At 45.5% G+C, this 15,389-nt stretch overlaps 1 protein-coding gene across 1 annotated transcript in view; it reads left to right on the top strand.

The window, feature by feature from the left end:
- The window catches only part of DPP10 (dipeptidyl peptidase like 10), a 318,952-nt gene that overhangs the window by 186,035 nt on the left and 117,528 nt on the right, over positions 1-15,389 (top strand). The gene's annotated exons all lie outside the window — the stretch shown is intronic.

Genomic DNA, 15,389 nt, shown 5'->3' with positions numbered 1-15,389 from the left:
GGTATACAATGTACAACATACAGGGGTATACAATGTACAACATACAGGGGGTATACAATGTACAACATACAGGAGTATACAATGTACAACATACAGGGGTATACAATGTACAACATACAGGGGGTATACAATGTACAATATACAGGGGTATACAATGTACAACATACAGGGGTATACAATGTACAACATACAGGGGTATACAATGTACAACATACAGGAGTATACAATGTACAACATACAGGGGTATACAATGTACAACATACAGGAGTATACAATGTACAACATACAGGGGTATACAATGTACAACATACAGGGGTATACAATGTACAACATACAGGGGGGTATACAATGTACAACATACAGGGGTATACAATGTACAACATACAGGGGGTATACAATGTACAACATACAGGGGTATACAATGTACAACATACAGGGGGGTATACAATGTACAACATACAGGGGTATACAATGTACAGCATACAGGAGTATACAATGTACAACATACAGGAGTATACAATGTACAACATACAGGGGTATACAATGTACAACATACAGGGGTATACAATGTACAACATACAGGAGTATACAATGTATAACATACAGGAGTATACAATGTACAACATACAGGGGTATACAATGTACAACATACAGGGGTATACAATGTACAACATACAGGGATATACAATGTACAACATACAGGGGGGTATACAATGTACAACATACAGGGGGTATACAATGTACAACATACAGGGGGTATACAATGTACAACATACAGGGGTATACAATGTACAACATACAGGGGGTATACAATGTACAACATACAGGGGTATACAATGTACAACATACAGGGATATACAATGTACAACATACAGGGATATACAATGTACAACATACAGGGGGTATACAATGTACAACATACAGGGATATATAATGTACAACATACAGGGATATACAATGTACAACATACAGGGGGTATACAATGTACAACATACAGGGGGTATACAATGTACAACATACAGGGGTATACAATGTACAGCATACAGGGGGTATACAATGTACAGCATACAGGGGGTATACAATGTACAACATACTGGGGTATACAATGTACAACATACAGGGGTATACAATGTACAACATACAGGGGGTATACAATGTACAACATACAGGGGTATACAATGTACAACATACAGGGGTATACAATGTACAACATACAGGGGGTATACAATGAACAACATACAGGGATATACAATGTACAACATACAGGGGTATACAATGTACAACATACAGGGGGTATACAATGTACAACATACAGGGATATACAATGTACAACATACAGGGGTATACAATGTACAACATACAGGGGTATACAATGTACAACATACAGGGGGTATACAATGTACAACATACAGGGGTATACAATGTACAACATACAGGGGGGTATACAATGTACAACATACAGAGGGTATACAATGTACAACATACAGGGATATACAATGTACAACATACAGGGGGTATACAATGTACAACATACAGGGGGTATACAATGTACAACATACAGGGGGTATACAATGTACAACATACAGGGGTATACAATGTACAACATACAGGGGTATACAATGTACAATATACAGGAGTATACAATGTACAGCATACAGGGGGTATACAATGTACAGCATACAGGGGTATACAATGTACAACATACAGGGGTATACAATGTACAACATACAGGGGTATACAATGTACAACATACAGGGGTATACAATGTACAACATACAGGGGTATACAATGTACAACATACAGGGGGTATACAATGTACAACATACAGGGGTATACAATGTACAACATACAGGGGGGTATACAATGTACAACATACAGAGGGTATACAATGTACAACATACAGGGATATACAATGTACAACATACAGGGGGTATACAATGTACAACATACAGGGGGTATACAATGTACAACATACAGGGGGTATACAATGTACAACATACAGGGGTATACAATGTACAACATACAGGGGTATACAATGTACAATATACAGGAGTATACAATGTACAGCATACAGGGGGTATACAATGTACAGCATACAGGGGTATACAATGTACAACATACAGGGGTATACAATGTACAACATACAGGGGTATACAATGTACAACATACAGGGGTATACAATGTACAACATACAGGGGTATACAATGTACAACATACAGGGGGTATACAATGTACAACATACAGGGGTATACAATGTACAACATACAGGGGGGTATACAATGTACAACATACAGAGGGTATACAATGTACAACATACAGGGATATACAATGTACAACATACAGGGGGTATACAATGTACAACATACAGGGGGTATACAATGTACAACATACAGGGGGTATACAATGTACAACATACAGGGGTATACAATGTACAACATACAGGGGTATACAATGTACAATATACAGGAGTATACAATGTACAGCATACAGGGGGTATACAATGTACAGCATACAGGGGTATACAATGTACAACATACAGGGGTATACAATGTACAACATACAGGGGTATACAATGTACAACATACAGGGGGTATACAATGTACAACATACAAGGGGTATACAATGTACAACATACAGGGGGTATACAATGTACAACATACAGGGGTATACAATGTACAACATACAGGGGTACACAATGTACAACATACAGGGGTATACAATGTACGATTAACAGCAAACACACACACACAGATCATAGGTTGAACTGGATGGACTGATGTCTTTTTTCAACCTCACTAACTATGTAACTATGATGTATGATGATGGGACGATGTATGATGATGGGATGATATATGATGATGGGTCGATGTATGATGATGGGTGGATGTATGATGATGTATGATGATGTATGATGATGGGTCGATGTATGATGAGGGGACGATGTATAATGATGTGTGATGATGGGATGATGTATGATGATGGGATGATGTATGATGATGGGATGATGTATGATGATGGGATGATGTATGATGATGTATGATGATGGGATGATGTATGATGATGGGATGATATATGATGATGGGTCGATGTATGATGATGGGACGATGTATGATGATGGGTGGATGTATGATGATGTATGATGATGGGACGATGTATGATGATGGGATGATGTATGATGATGGGATGATGTATGATGATGTATGATGATGGGATGATGTATGATGATGGGATGATATATGATGATGGGTCGATGTATGATGATGGGACGATGTATGATGATGGGTGGATGTATGATGATGTATGATGATGTATGATGATGGGTGGATGTATGATGATGTATGATGATGTATGATGATGGGTCGATGTATGATGAGGGGACGATGTATAATGATGTGTGATGATGGGATGAGGGATGATGATGGGATGATGTATGATGATGGGATGATGTATGATGATGTATGATGATGGGATGATGTATGATGATGTATGATGATGGGATGATGTATGATGATGTATGATGATGGGATGATGTAGGATGATGGGACGATGTATGATGATGGGTCGATGTATGATGATGGGATGATGTATGATGATGTATGATGATGGGATGAGGGATGATGATGGGATGATGTATGATGATGGGACGATGTATGATGAAGTATGATGATGTATGATGATGGGATGATATATGATGATGGGATGATGTATGATGATGGGATGATGTATGATGATGTATGATGATATATGATGATGGGACGATGTATGATGATGGGATGAGGTATGATGATGGGTCGATGTATGATGAGGGGACGATGTATAATGATGTATGATGATGGGATGAGGGATGATGATGGGATGATATATGATGATGGGATGATGTATGATGATGGGATGATATATGATGATGGGATGATGTATGATGATGGGATGATGTATGATGATGTATGATGATATATGATGATGGGACGATGTATGATGATGGGATGAGGTATGATGATGGGTCGATGTATGATGAGGGGACGATGTATAATGATGTATGATGATGGGATGAGGTATGATGATGGGACGATGTATGATGATGGGACGATGTATGATGATGGGATGAGGTATGATGATGGGATGATGTATGATGATGGGACGATGTATGATGATGGGATGATGTATGATGATGGGGCGATGTATGATGATGGGATGATGTATGATGATGGGACGATGTATGATGATGGGATGATGTATGATGATGGGACGATGTATGATGATGGGATGAGGTATGATGATGGGACGATGTATGATGATGGGACGATGTATGATGATGGGACGATGTATGATGATGGGACGATGTATGATGATGGGATGAGGTATGATGATGGGACGATGTATGATGATGGGACGATGTATGATGATGGGATGAGGTATGATGATGGGATGATGTATGATGATGGGACGATGTATGATGATGGGATGATGTATGATGATGGGGCGATGTATGATGATGGGATGATGTATGATGATGGGACGATGTATGATGATGGGATGATGTATGATGATGGGACGATGTATGATGATGGGATGAGGTATGATGATGGGATGATGTATGATGATGTATGATGATATATGATGATGGGACGATGTATGATGATGGGATGAGGTATGATGATGGGTCGATGTATGATGAGGGGACGATGTATAATGATGTATGATGATGGGATGAGGTATGATGATGGGACGATGTATGATGATGGGACGATGTATGATGATGGGATGAGGTATGATGATGGGATGATGTATGATGATGGGACGATGTATGATGATGGGATGATGTATGATGATGGGGCGATGTATGATGATGGGATGATGTATGATGATGGGACGATGTATGATGATGGGATGATGTATGATGATGGGACGATGTATGATGATGGGATGAGGTATGATGATGGGACGATGTATGATGATGGGACGATGTATGATGATGGGACGATGTATGATGATGGGATGAGGTATGATGATGGGACGATGTATGATGATGGGATGATGTATGATGATGGGGCGATGTATGATGATGTATGATGATATATGATGATGGGATGATGTATGATGATGGGACGATGTATGATGATGGGATGATGTATGATGATGGGACGATGTATGATGATGGGATGAGGTATGATGATGGGATGATGTATGATGATGGGACGATGTATGATGATGGGATGATGTATGATGATGGGGCGATGTATGATGATGGGATGAGGTATGATGATGGGACGATGTATGATGATGGGATGATGTATGATGATGGGATGAGGTATGATGATGGGATGATGTATGATGATGGGACGATTTATGATGATGGGATGAGGTATGATGATGGGACGATGTATGATGATGGGATGAGGTATGATGATGGGACGATGTATGATGATATATGATGATGGGATGATGTATGATGATGGGTGGATGTATGATGAGTAGATGATGGTGTGGGAGGGCGTGTCTACATTTGGTTGGTGATATTATTGGGAAGCGGTTCCGTCCTCCTATGTGTTGGTGATGTTCAGCCGGGACATTAGGCACAGATAGCCTGGCTTATCATACATAATGTAACTGTAGTGAAAGGGAGCATCTGATTGGTTACGTTGGTAAAGAAGAACCCTGCATTACCAGATACCACCATAAACCCTTCTTTATTATTTGTCACCACCATAAATCCCTCCTCTTTATTATTTGTTGCCACCCTGAATCTTCCATTGCTTCCACTGCTTGTTCTGCTATTTCCCATAATGACACAGTGAATGGTGGCATCATAAACTGGGAGACACCATAAACTAGAAGCTCTCACTCACTTTCCAGTCGTCGCTCACTCCGAACCATCACTCAAATCTGTCACTCAGAACCATCACTAATTATTCGAGTCCTTACCAGGAGTCATCACTTGGGAGCCGTCAGTCGGTATCCATCAGTTGAAAGTTATCATAAGGAGCCATCACCAGGAGTCAACACTTGGGAGCCGTCTCTCAGGAGCCATCACTTGGGAGCCAACGCTGAGGAGCCATCACTTGGAGGCTATCATTCAGGAGTCATCACTCGGGAGTCATCACTCGGGAGCCATCACTTGGGAGCTATCACTTGGAGGCTATCATTGAGGAGCCTTTACCAGGAGTCATCACTCGGGAGCCATCACTTTGGAGCTGTCACTCAGGAGCCATCACCAGGAGTCAACACTTGGGAGCCGTCTCTCAGGAGCCATCACTTAGGAGCCATCACCAGGAGTAAATACTCGGTCGGGAGCCCTCACTTAAGAGCCATCACTTGGGAGCCAATGCTCAGGAGCCATCACATGGAGGCTATAATTCAGGAGCCATCACTTGGGAGCCATCACTTGGGAGCCATCACTTGGGAGCCATCACTTGGGAGCCATCACTTGGGAGCCATCACTCAGGAGCCATCACCAGGAGTCCTCACTTGGGAGCCATCACCAGGAGTCCTCACTTGGGAGCCATCACTTGGAGGCTATCATTGAGGAGCCTTTACCAGGAGTACTCACTCGGGAGCCATCACTTGGGAGCTGTGATTTGGGAGCTGTCACTCAGGAGCCATCACAAGGAGTCATCACCAGGAGTCATCACTTGGGAGCTGTCTCTCTCGGGAGCAGTCACTTGGAAGCCATCACTCAGGAGTCGTCACCAGGAGTCGTCACTCGAGAGCCGTCTCTCGCAAGCCATATACAGTGGGTACGGAAAGTATTCAGACCCCCTTAAATTTTTCACTCTTTGTTATATTGCAGCCATTCTTCTTCCTCATGAATGTACACATAGCACCCCATACTGACAGAAAAACACAGAATTGTTGACATTGTTGCAGATTTATTAAAAAAGAAAAACTGAAATATCACATGGTCCTAAGTATTCAGACCCTTTGCTGTGACACTCATATATTTAACTCAGGTGCTTTCCATTTCTTCTGATCATCCTTGAGATGGTTCTACACCTTAATTGGAGTCCAGCTGTGTTTGATTATACTGATTGGACTTGATTAGGAAAGCCACACACCTGTCTATATAAGACCTTCCAGATCACAATGCATGTCAGAGCAAATGAGAATCATGAGGTCAAAGGAACTGCCTGAAGAGCTCAGAGACAGAATTGTGGCAAGGCACAGATCTGGCCAAGGTTACAAAAAGATTTCTGCTGCACTTAAGGTTCCTAAGAGCACAGTGGCCTCCATAATCCTCAAATGGAAGACGTTTGGGACGACCAGAACCCTTCCTAGAGCTGGCCGTCCGGCCAAACTGAGCTATCGGGGGAGAAGAGCCTTGGTGAGAGAGGTAAAGAAGAACCCAAAGATCACTGTGGCTGAGCTCCAGAGATGCAGTCAGGAGATGGGAGAAAGTTGTAGAAAGTCAACCATCACTGCAGCCCTCCACCAGTCGGGGCTTTATGGCAGAGTGGCCCGACGGAAGCCTCTCCTCAGTGTAAGACACATGAAAGCCCGCATGGAGTTTGCTAAAAAACACCTGAAGGACTCCAAGATGGTGAGAAATAAGATTCTCTGGTCTGATGAGACCAAAATAGAACTTTTTGGCCTTAATTCTAAGCGGTATGTGTGGAGAAAACCAGGCACTGCTCATCACCTGTCCAATACAGTCCCAACAGTGAAGCATGGTGGTGGCAGCATCATGCTGTGGGGGTGTTTTTCAGCTGCAGGGACAGGACGACTGGTTGCAATCGAGGGAAAGATGAATGCGGCCAAGTACAGGGATATCCTGGACAAAAACCTTCTCCAGAGTGCTCTGGACCTCAGACTGGGCCGAAGGTTTACCTTCCAACAAGACAATGACCCTAAGCACACAGCTAAAATAACGAAGGAGTGGCTTCACAACAACTCCGTGACTGTTCTTGAATGGCCCAGCCAGAGCCCTGACTTAAACCCAATTGAGCATCTCTGGAGAGACCTAAAAATGGCTGTCCACCAACGTTTACCATCCAACCTGACAGAACTGGAGAGGATCTGCAAGGAGGAATGGCAGAGGATCCCCAAATCCAGGTGTGAAAGACTTGTTGCATCTTTCCCAAAAAGACTCCTGGCTGTATTAGATCAAAAGGGGGCTTCTACTAAATACTGAGCAAAGGGTCTGAATACTTAGGACCATGTGATATTTCAGTTTTTCTTTTTTAATAAATCTGCAACAATGTCAACAATTCTGTGTTTTTCTGTCAGTATGGGGTGCTATGTGTACATTCATGAGGAAGAAGAATGGCTGCAATATAACAAAGAGTGAAAAATTTAAGGGGGTCTGAATACTTTCCGTACCCACTGTATGTACTGTATATAAGAATTCATGTGTTATGACTGATCTCCTGGGATGGATGAAATAAGCTTACAGAGATTTCCATTGGATGGTGGTTGAGTTGGGTCACTCTGAGAATGGCGCTCACAATAAGAAAATTTTCAATAACTTCCATACGAAGGTCCCTGCTGGTGGATGGATTCCATAGGAAGGTCCCCGCTGGTGGATGGATTCCATACGAAGGTCCCGGCTGGTGGATGGATTCCGTAGGAAGGTCCCCGCTGGTGGATGGATTCCGTAGGAAGGTCCCCGCTGGTGGATGGATTCCGTAGGAAGGTCCCCGCCGATGGATGGATTCCGTAGGAAGGTCCCCGCTGGCGGATGGATTCCATATGAAGGTCCCCGCCGATGGATGGATTCCGTAGGAAGGTCCCGGCTGGTGGATGGATTCCGTAGGAAGGTCCCCGCTGGTGGATGGATTCCGTAGGAAGGTCCCGGCTGGTGGATGGATTCCGTAGGAAGTGCAGACATCTCGCAGAGTTTTTCTGGGTTATAAAGAAGTTCATTTCTGGTTTCTGATCGAAATATGAAATCCATTCATTGGGATGACAGTCATTCCGCTTCCCGCCATGATGTCTAGAGAGACGCGTGCTGTGATGACCCCCCCGGCTGACTCAATCTAATTGACACCGTTAGCCACTAACTACATGTTTCAGACCCCGGGCAAAATCCATTTCCAGAGACTTGAAATCAAAGGGCAGAAATGTTTCTTTTGTTTAATACGTGCCATAAAAATCCCATCATGACTCTTGTCGCTCTGACATTTAGTAAAATGAAAAATGTGACCGTGTGCGAATTGAGCGTACGGTGATTGTGTGCCGTCACTTCATCTTCCTGCTGCATAGAGGTGACTAGCGAGGTTTAATTAAACGCGCCGTCTGAAAGGGAACATGAGATAAATGCTGGAGAGAGGGAGGCCTGACCTCCACAGCGAGTAATACCGGAGGAGGCCAGAGAAGTCAATCAACCTTCACTTACCAGACCGGTCACTCCCAAGATACCACCAATAGACACTTACCAGATGGGTCAGTCCAAGATACCACCAATAGATAAAAAACCAAAGATAGACAAAAAGTGGGGTTTTCAAGGCTCAAATGAGGTGGTCAAATCATCCAACGCCACACAATAATGAACTTAAAACACATTTTATTAACTAGTAGTTATAAAAAGGCATAAAGACAAAATGCCTGGAAAACATGCGTACATGTACCACATATAATTAAAAATTTGAGGAACACAAGGTAGGTAACCAGATGGTGGAGTCTCAGTCAAAAGGATGGATATGGTCCCTGTACAGCCAACGCGTTTTGCTTTACTTCGCTTCTTCAGGGCTTAAGAGACCAGAGAATCAGCTAGTGTTCCCAAAAGATGCGGACCCGTAGTCCAACCAAAACTCACGGAAAGTAATTGTCTAATAGACGTGGACCCAATTAAGGTTGATAGGACGTATTAGTGCATGTACTATAAAGATATCTACATGCTTGTTATATTTACTTTGTTATATCATATAGGTCCAAATGCACTAATATATGGCCATTCAGACACCACCATAGGAAGACAACATGCAGCTTCCTTTACATTGGTACAGAATAGATTAGGCAGGTAATCATATATATGATATTCCCAGGCATCCAAGTGGTATCATAATTATGTAGACTGGAAATGCTATATACAGTAATCCTGAGTGTCCTTATTTACACAGGGGGAAAATGACCCCTTGGTGTTTCTCTGGTGGCGTGACCTGCATGTGTGAATTACTGTATTGTCCTCTATGAGCGGTAATTCCCGCCAAACATTTGGGCGTCCGTGACCCGGAAGTGTCGTAGATACTTACCAGAGGAGGCCACAGCAGCCAATAAACCTTCACTTACCAGACCGGTCAGTCCAAGATACCAATAGATACTATTATCAGAGGAGGCCACAGCACCCAATCAACCATCATCACCAGAAACCGGTCAGTCCAAGATACCACCAATAGATACTATTACCAGAGGAGATCTTTACAATTCGACCTCAATGCACTGTTTCATTGGGCAACTATGTGGCAAATGAGGTTTAATGTTGATAAATGTAATGTTATGCACTTGGGGGTAAGAATATGCATGCATCATACATACTAGGGGGGAGTACGACCGGAGGACGACCGGAGGATAGCGGAGAAGGATCTGGGGGAATCCATAGCGGAGAAGGATCTGGGGGAATCCATAGCGGAGAAGAATCTGGAGGAATCGATGATGGAGAAGGATCTGGGGGAATCCATAGCGGAGAAGGATCTGGGGGAATCCATAGCGGAGAAGGATCTGGAGGAATCGATGATGGAGAAGGATCTGGGGGAATCCATACCGGAGAAGGATCTGGGGGAATCCATACCGGAGAAGGATCTGGGGGAATCCATAGCGGAGAAGGATCTGGAGGAATCGATGATGGAGAAGGATCTGGGGGAATCCATACCGGAGAAGGATCTGGGGGAATCCATACCGGAGAAGGATCTGGGGGAATCCATAGCGGAGAAGGATCTGGGGGGAGTCCATAGCGGAGAAGGATCTGGGGGAATCCATAGCGGAGAAGGATCTGGGGGAATCCATAGTGGAGAAGGATCTGGGTGTTCTGGTAGATCCTAAGCTTAATAATAGCATGCAATGCCAAGCTGCGGTTTCCAGAGCAAGCAAAGTCCTTTCTTGTATTAACAGAGGCATGGACTCCAGAGAGAGAGATAATTTCGCCCCTGTACAAATCATTAGTAAGATGCAACCAATTCGATGCAATACGACCAATAGATACTATTTCCAGAGGAGGCCACAGCAGCCAATCAGCCTTTATCAACAGACAGGTCAGTCAAAGAAACCACCAATAGATACTATTACCAGAGGAGGCCACTATTACCAGAGGAGGCCACAGCAGCCAATCGACCTTCATCACCAGACCGGTGACTCCAAAATACCACCAATAAACCTGTAGAGAATCAGCAAAGCACTTTGTGTGTTCTGGTAGAACAAATGGCCGTGTTGTCTACCAGGAGCCCAGTGGGGGTGGAGCTGCATTGGCTATCAGGAGCCAGTTGAGGATGAGGCTGCAAACATTGCCAGATGGAGAAGGGACTGTGATTGCAATCAGGAGCCCAGTGGAGGAGGGGCTTTTTTAAATTCAGGATCTCTGTGAAGGAGCTGTTTTAACTGGAAAGAGCCCAAAGGGTGGTAGGGTTATGTTGGCTAAAAGGAGCCCAATAAGCAGAAGGAGGCTTGGTTGGATCTCAGGATCCCAGTGAGGGGGGAGGGGTTGGTTGGATCTCAGGAACCCAATGGGGGGGGGGGCAGGGCTTGGTTGGATCTCAGGAGTCCAATGGGGGGGAAGGGTTTGGTTGGATCTCAGGAACCCAGCAGTGAAGGAAAGTGGTTTGGTTGGATCTCAGGAGCCCAGTGTGGGGGAATGACTCAGTTGGATCTTAGGAGCCCAGTGAGGGGTATAGCGCACCCACTAAGGAGCTGCAAGTAGATTGGGATCCCCCACCCTGCACAGCCAGGCTCACAGAATTTCCGTGACTTTGGGTTTTCTTTTTTTTTCAGGGTAAGGATCTTGGATAGGGATGGGGGTTTATGGGATGCCTACTTAACTTCAAACAAACTTCAGGGGCAACTCTTCCTATATACAGTCCCTATATACAGCTCCTCTTCTTCCTCTAACACACTCTTGCTTGCAGAACCCAGCTATGTCACCTTGTTGTGGTGTTTGTAGCAGAAGCCCATTACAGGCAGGGACTCGCAACCCCTGTACTTGGAGAACAGAAAGGGTGACACAGCTCCTACTTTCCCATCACTTCCTCTCTGTGGTCACTGTTCCCAGCTTCAGGCACTGCGAGCCCACCTAGCTGCAGCTGCCCCTTTCACTAGCCCTTCAGGCTAACCTTTCCCACAGTCCTCCAAACTGACACTCTCTCCACAGTCCTCCAGACTGACACTCACCAGCCCACCTGGCTGACTCTCAGGAGATCTCCCAGATGTGCTGACCTGCTCCTGCTGTCCTCTCACTTGCTCTTGTGCGATAGGATTCCTCCATGTGTTGTAGAGGGCCCCTCCAGCACCCGAGCCCCAGGCCCAAAGTCACTCCCCCAGACTAAGGGGTGCCCTCAAGGGCCACCGACAGCCTCCTCAGCACTTCATCTCCTTCTTCCACCCAACTGCCCCTGCTGGTATGACTATTGGCTATTTATTAGGTGGCCTGCCCCCTTCCAGCGAATTTCTGCTGGGGATTGGCTGGAGCCCTCATAAATATTTCAAACAGCTCCTCCTAGCCTCCACCCACTGCATCTGGAAGCTTCTCCAAAGTTCCAGAAAACAGGGGGAGGCACCAGAAGAGCTGTCAGATGAGTCATCCAGTCTCCCTGAGTCACTTGGCCCTGACCCAGATTCAACCCAGGCCTGGCTCTCAGCCAAACCAATGTGCCTACACTAACAAACCTATTTACACCTAGGACACTAGCTAGAGGGTGCTTCAGGGGCATGGGCTCAGTCGGATCTCAGAAGCCTAGTGGGGCGGTAGGGCTCAGTTTGATCTCGGGAACCCAAAGGGGGGGGGGGGCTTGGTTGGATCTCAGGAACCCAGTGAGGGGAAATGGCTTGGTTGGATCTCAGGAGTCCAGTGGAGGGGGGGGGGGGGGCTCAGTTGGATCTCAGGTGCTCAGTGGGAGGGAGAGCTCAGTTGGATTCAGGAGCCCAGTGGGGGATAGGCTTGGTTGGATCTCAGGGGCCCAGAGAGGGGAAAGGGCTTGGTTGGATCTCAGAAGCCCAGTGAGGGGAAGGGTTTGGTTAGATCCAAGGAGTCCAGTGAGGGGGAAGGGCTCAGTTGGATCTCAGGGGCCCAGTGAGGGGGAAGGTCTCAGTTGGATCTCAGGGGTCCAGTCAGGGGGAAGGGCTCAGTTGGATCTCAGGGGCCCAGTGAGGGGGAAGGGCTCATTTGGATCTCAGAGGCCCAGTGAGGGGAAATGGCTTGGTTGGATCTCAGGAGCCCAGTGAGGGGAAATGGCTTGGTTGGATCTCAGGGGCCCAGTGAGGGGAAATGGCTTGGTTGGATCTCAGGAGCTCAGTAGGCGGAAGGTCTCAGTTGGATCTCAGGAGCCCAATGGGGGGGAAGGGCTTGGTTGGATCTCAGGAGCCCAGTGAGGGTGAAGGGCTTGGTTGGATATCAGGATTCCATTGGGGGAGGGGATGTGTAGATTTCATCTGCTGTGAGGTTGTCAGCATGCCAGACATTAGGACTGATTAGGATTCTCGCTAAGCGTCTCTCCGTTTCCTTCTGTCAGGAGAAGTAATTTCCTTCTAATGAGAGACGTCTTTTCATTGCCCCCGTCTGGGGAGATCTCGTTTATTTCTCCCCCCTCCCCCCTTCCCCCCATTCCATCTCTAATCTGCAGATTCGCAACTGTGTAACCAAAGCAGTACTGGAGAATATTCCGTATACACCAGAGAATATTCCGTATACCCCAGAGAATATTCCGTATACACCGGAGAATATTCTGTATACACAGGAGAATGTTCCGTATACACCTGAGAATATCCCGTATACACCTGAGAATATCCCGTATACACCGGAGAATATTCTGTATACACCGGAGAATATTCTGTATACACCGGAGAATATTCCGTATACACCTGAGAATATCCCGTATACCCTGGAGAATATCCCGTATACACCGGAGAATATCCCGTATACACCGGAGAATATTCTGTATACACCGGAGAATATTCCATATACACCTGAGAATATCCCGTATACACCGGAGAATATCCCGTATACACCGGAGAATATTCTGTATACACCGGAGAATATTCTGTATACACCGGAGAATATTCCATATACACCAGAGAATATTCCATATACACCGGAGAATATTCCGTATACACCGGAGAATATCCCGTATACACCGGAGAATATCCCGTATACACCTGAGAATATCCCGTATACACCGGAGAATATCCCGTATACACCTGAGAATATCCCGTATACACCGGAGAATATTCCGTATACACCTGAGAATATCCCGTATACACCGGAGAATATCCCGTATACACCTGAGAATATCCCGTATACACCGGAGAATATTCCGTATACACCTGAGAATATCCCGTATACACCGGCGAATATTCCATATACACCTGAGAATATCCCGTATACACCGGAGAATATTCCGTATACACCGGAGAATATTCTGTATACACCGGAGAATATTCCATATACACCTGAGAATATCCCGTATACACCGGAGAATATCCCGTATACACCGGAGAATATTCCATATACACCTGAGAATATCCCGTATACACCGGAGAATATTCCGTATACACCTGGGATACTCCTTTAGGCTCAACTAAGTACAACTTGGGACTTTCTCAGGAAAATGTCTGTTAACGTCTTGACGCTCACTGACGCTCAGAACACACTGTAACTTGAAAGAAGTGCTAGATCCTCGACCTTGAGTCCAGAAGATCCAGGACTGTAGAACAATGAGCTACGAACACTACTGTACTGCAAAGTCACTGACTTCTTCCTCCAGCCTTGCACTGGCCTGAGGTGGACTGTTGTGGAATCCGGTATGGCTGCAACTCTCAACTAAGACACTGCACACTGTCCCTTCAGGGCCCAAACTGAAGGTGCCCCCTTTAACATTTCAGGGTCCCCTGACTAGGTACCCCCTCTGTCCATTCAGGGTCCTCAACCTAGGTACCCCCTTTACAGCTAGCTGATATCTGGATCCTAGAACCTTCTCTGGAGTGGTCCCCTCTAACACTTCAGGCAGACCCCCAGGGGCAATCCTCAGTACTCACGACCTGTGTATGCTTTCCTGGGACTGAACCCCTCTCGCTCTCCGCTGGTTCTCAGCACACTAGATCCCCCTCAGCTCAACTCCGCTTTCTCTGGATTCTCAGGCAGCACCCGAGACATCCGCTTCCTCAAACAGGAGGAGAGACAGCCGTTCTCTCCCTCCTGGGACTCTGCTCCCACCAAAGACACCCAGTCACGCACTTCCCACAGACTTATACCCACT

Source organism: Pelophylax lessonae, assembly GCF_965119305.1.
Source record: "Pelophylax lessonae genome assembly, chromosome: 6".
NCBI classification, from domain to species: domain Eukaryota; kingdom Metazoa; phylum Chordata; class Amphibia; order Anura; family Ranidae; genus Pelophylax; species Pelophylax lessonae.
This window is presented reverse-complemented; position numbering and strand designations above follow the sequence as displayed.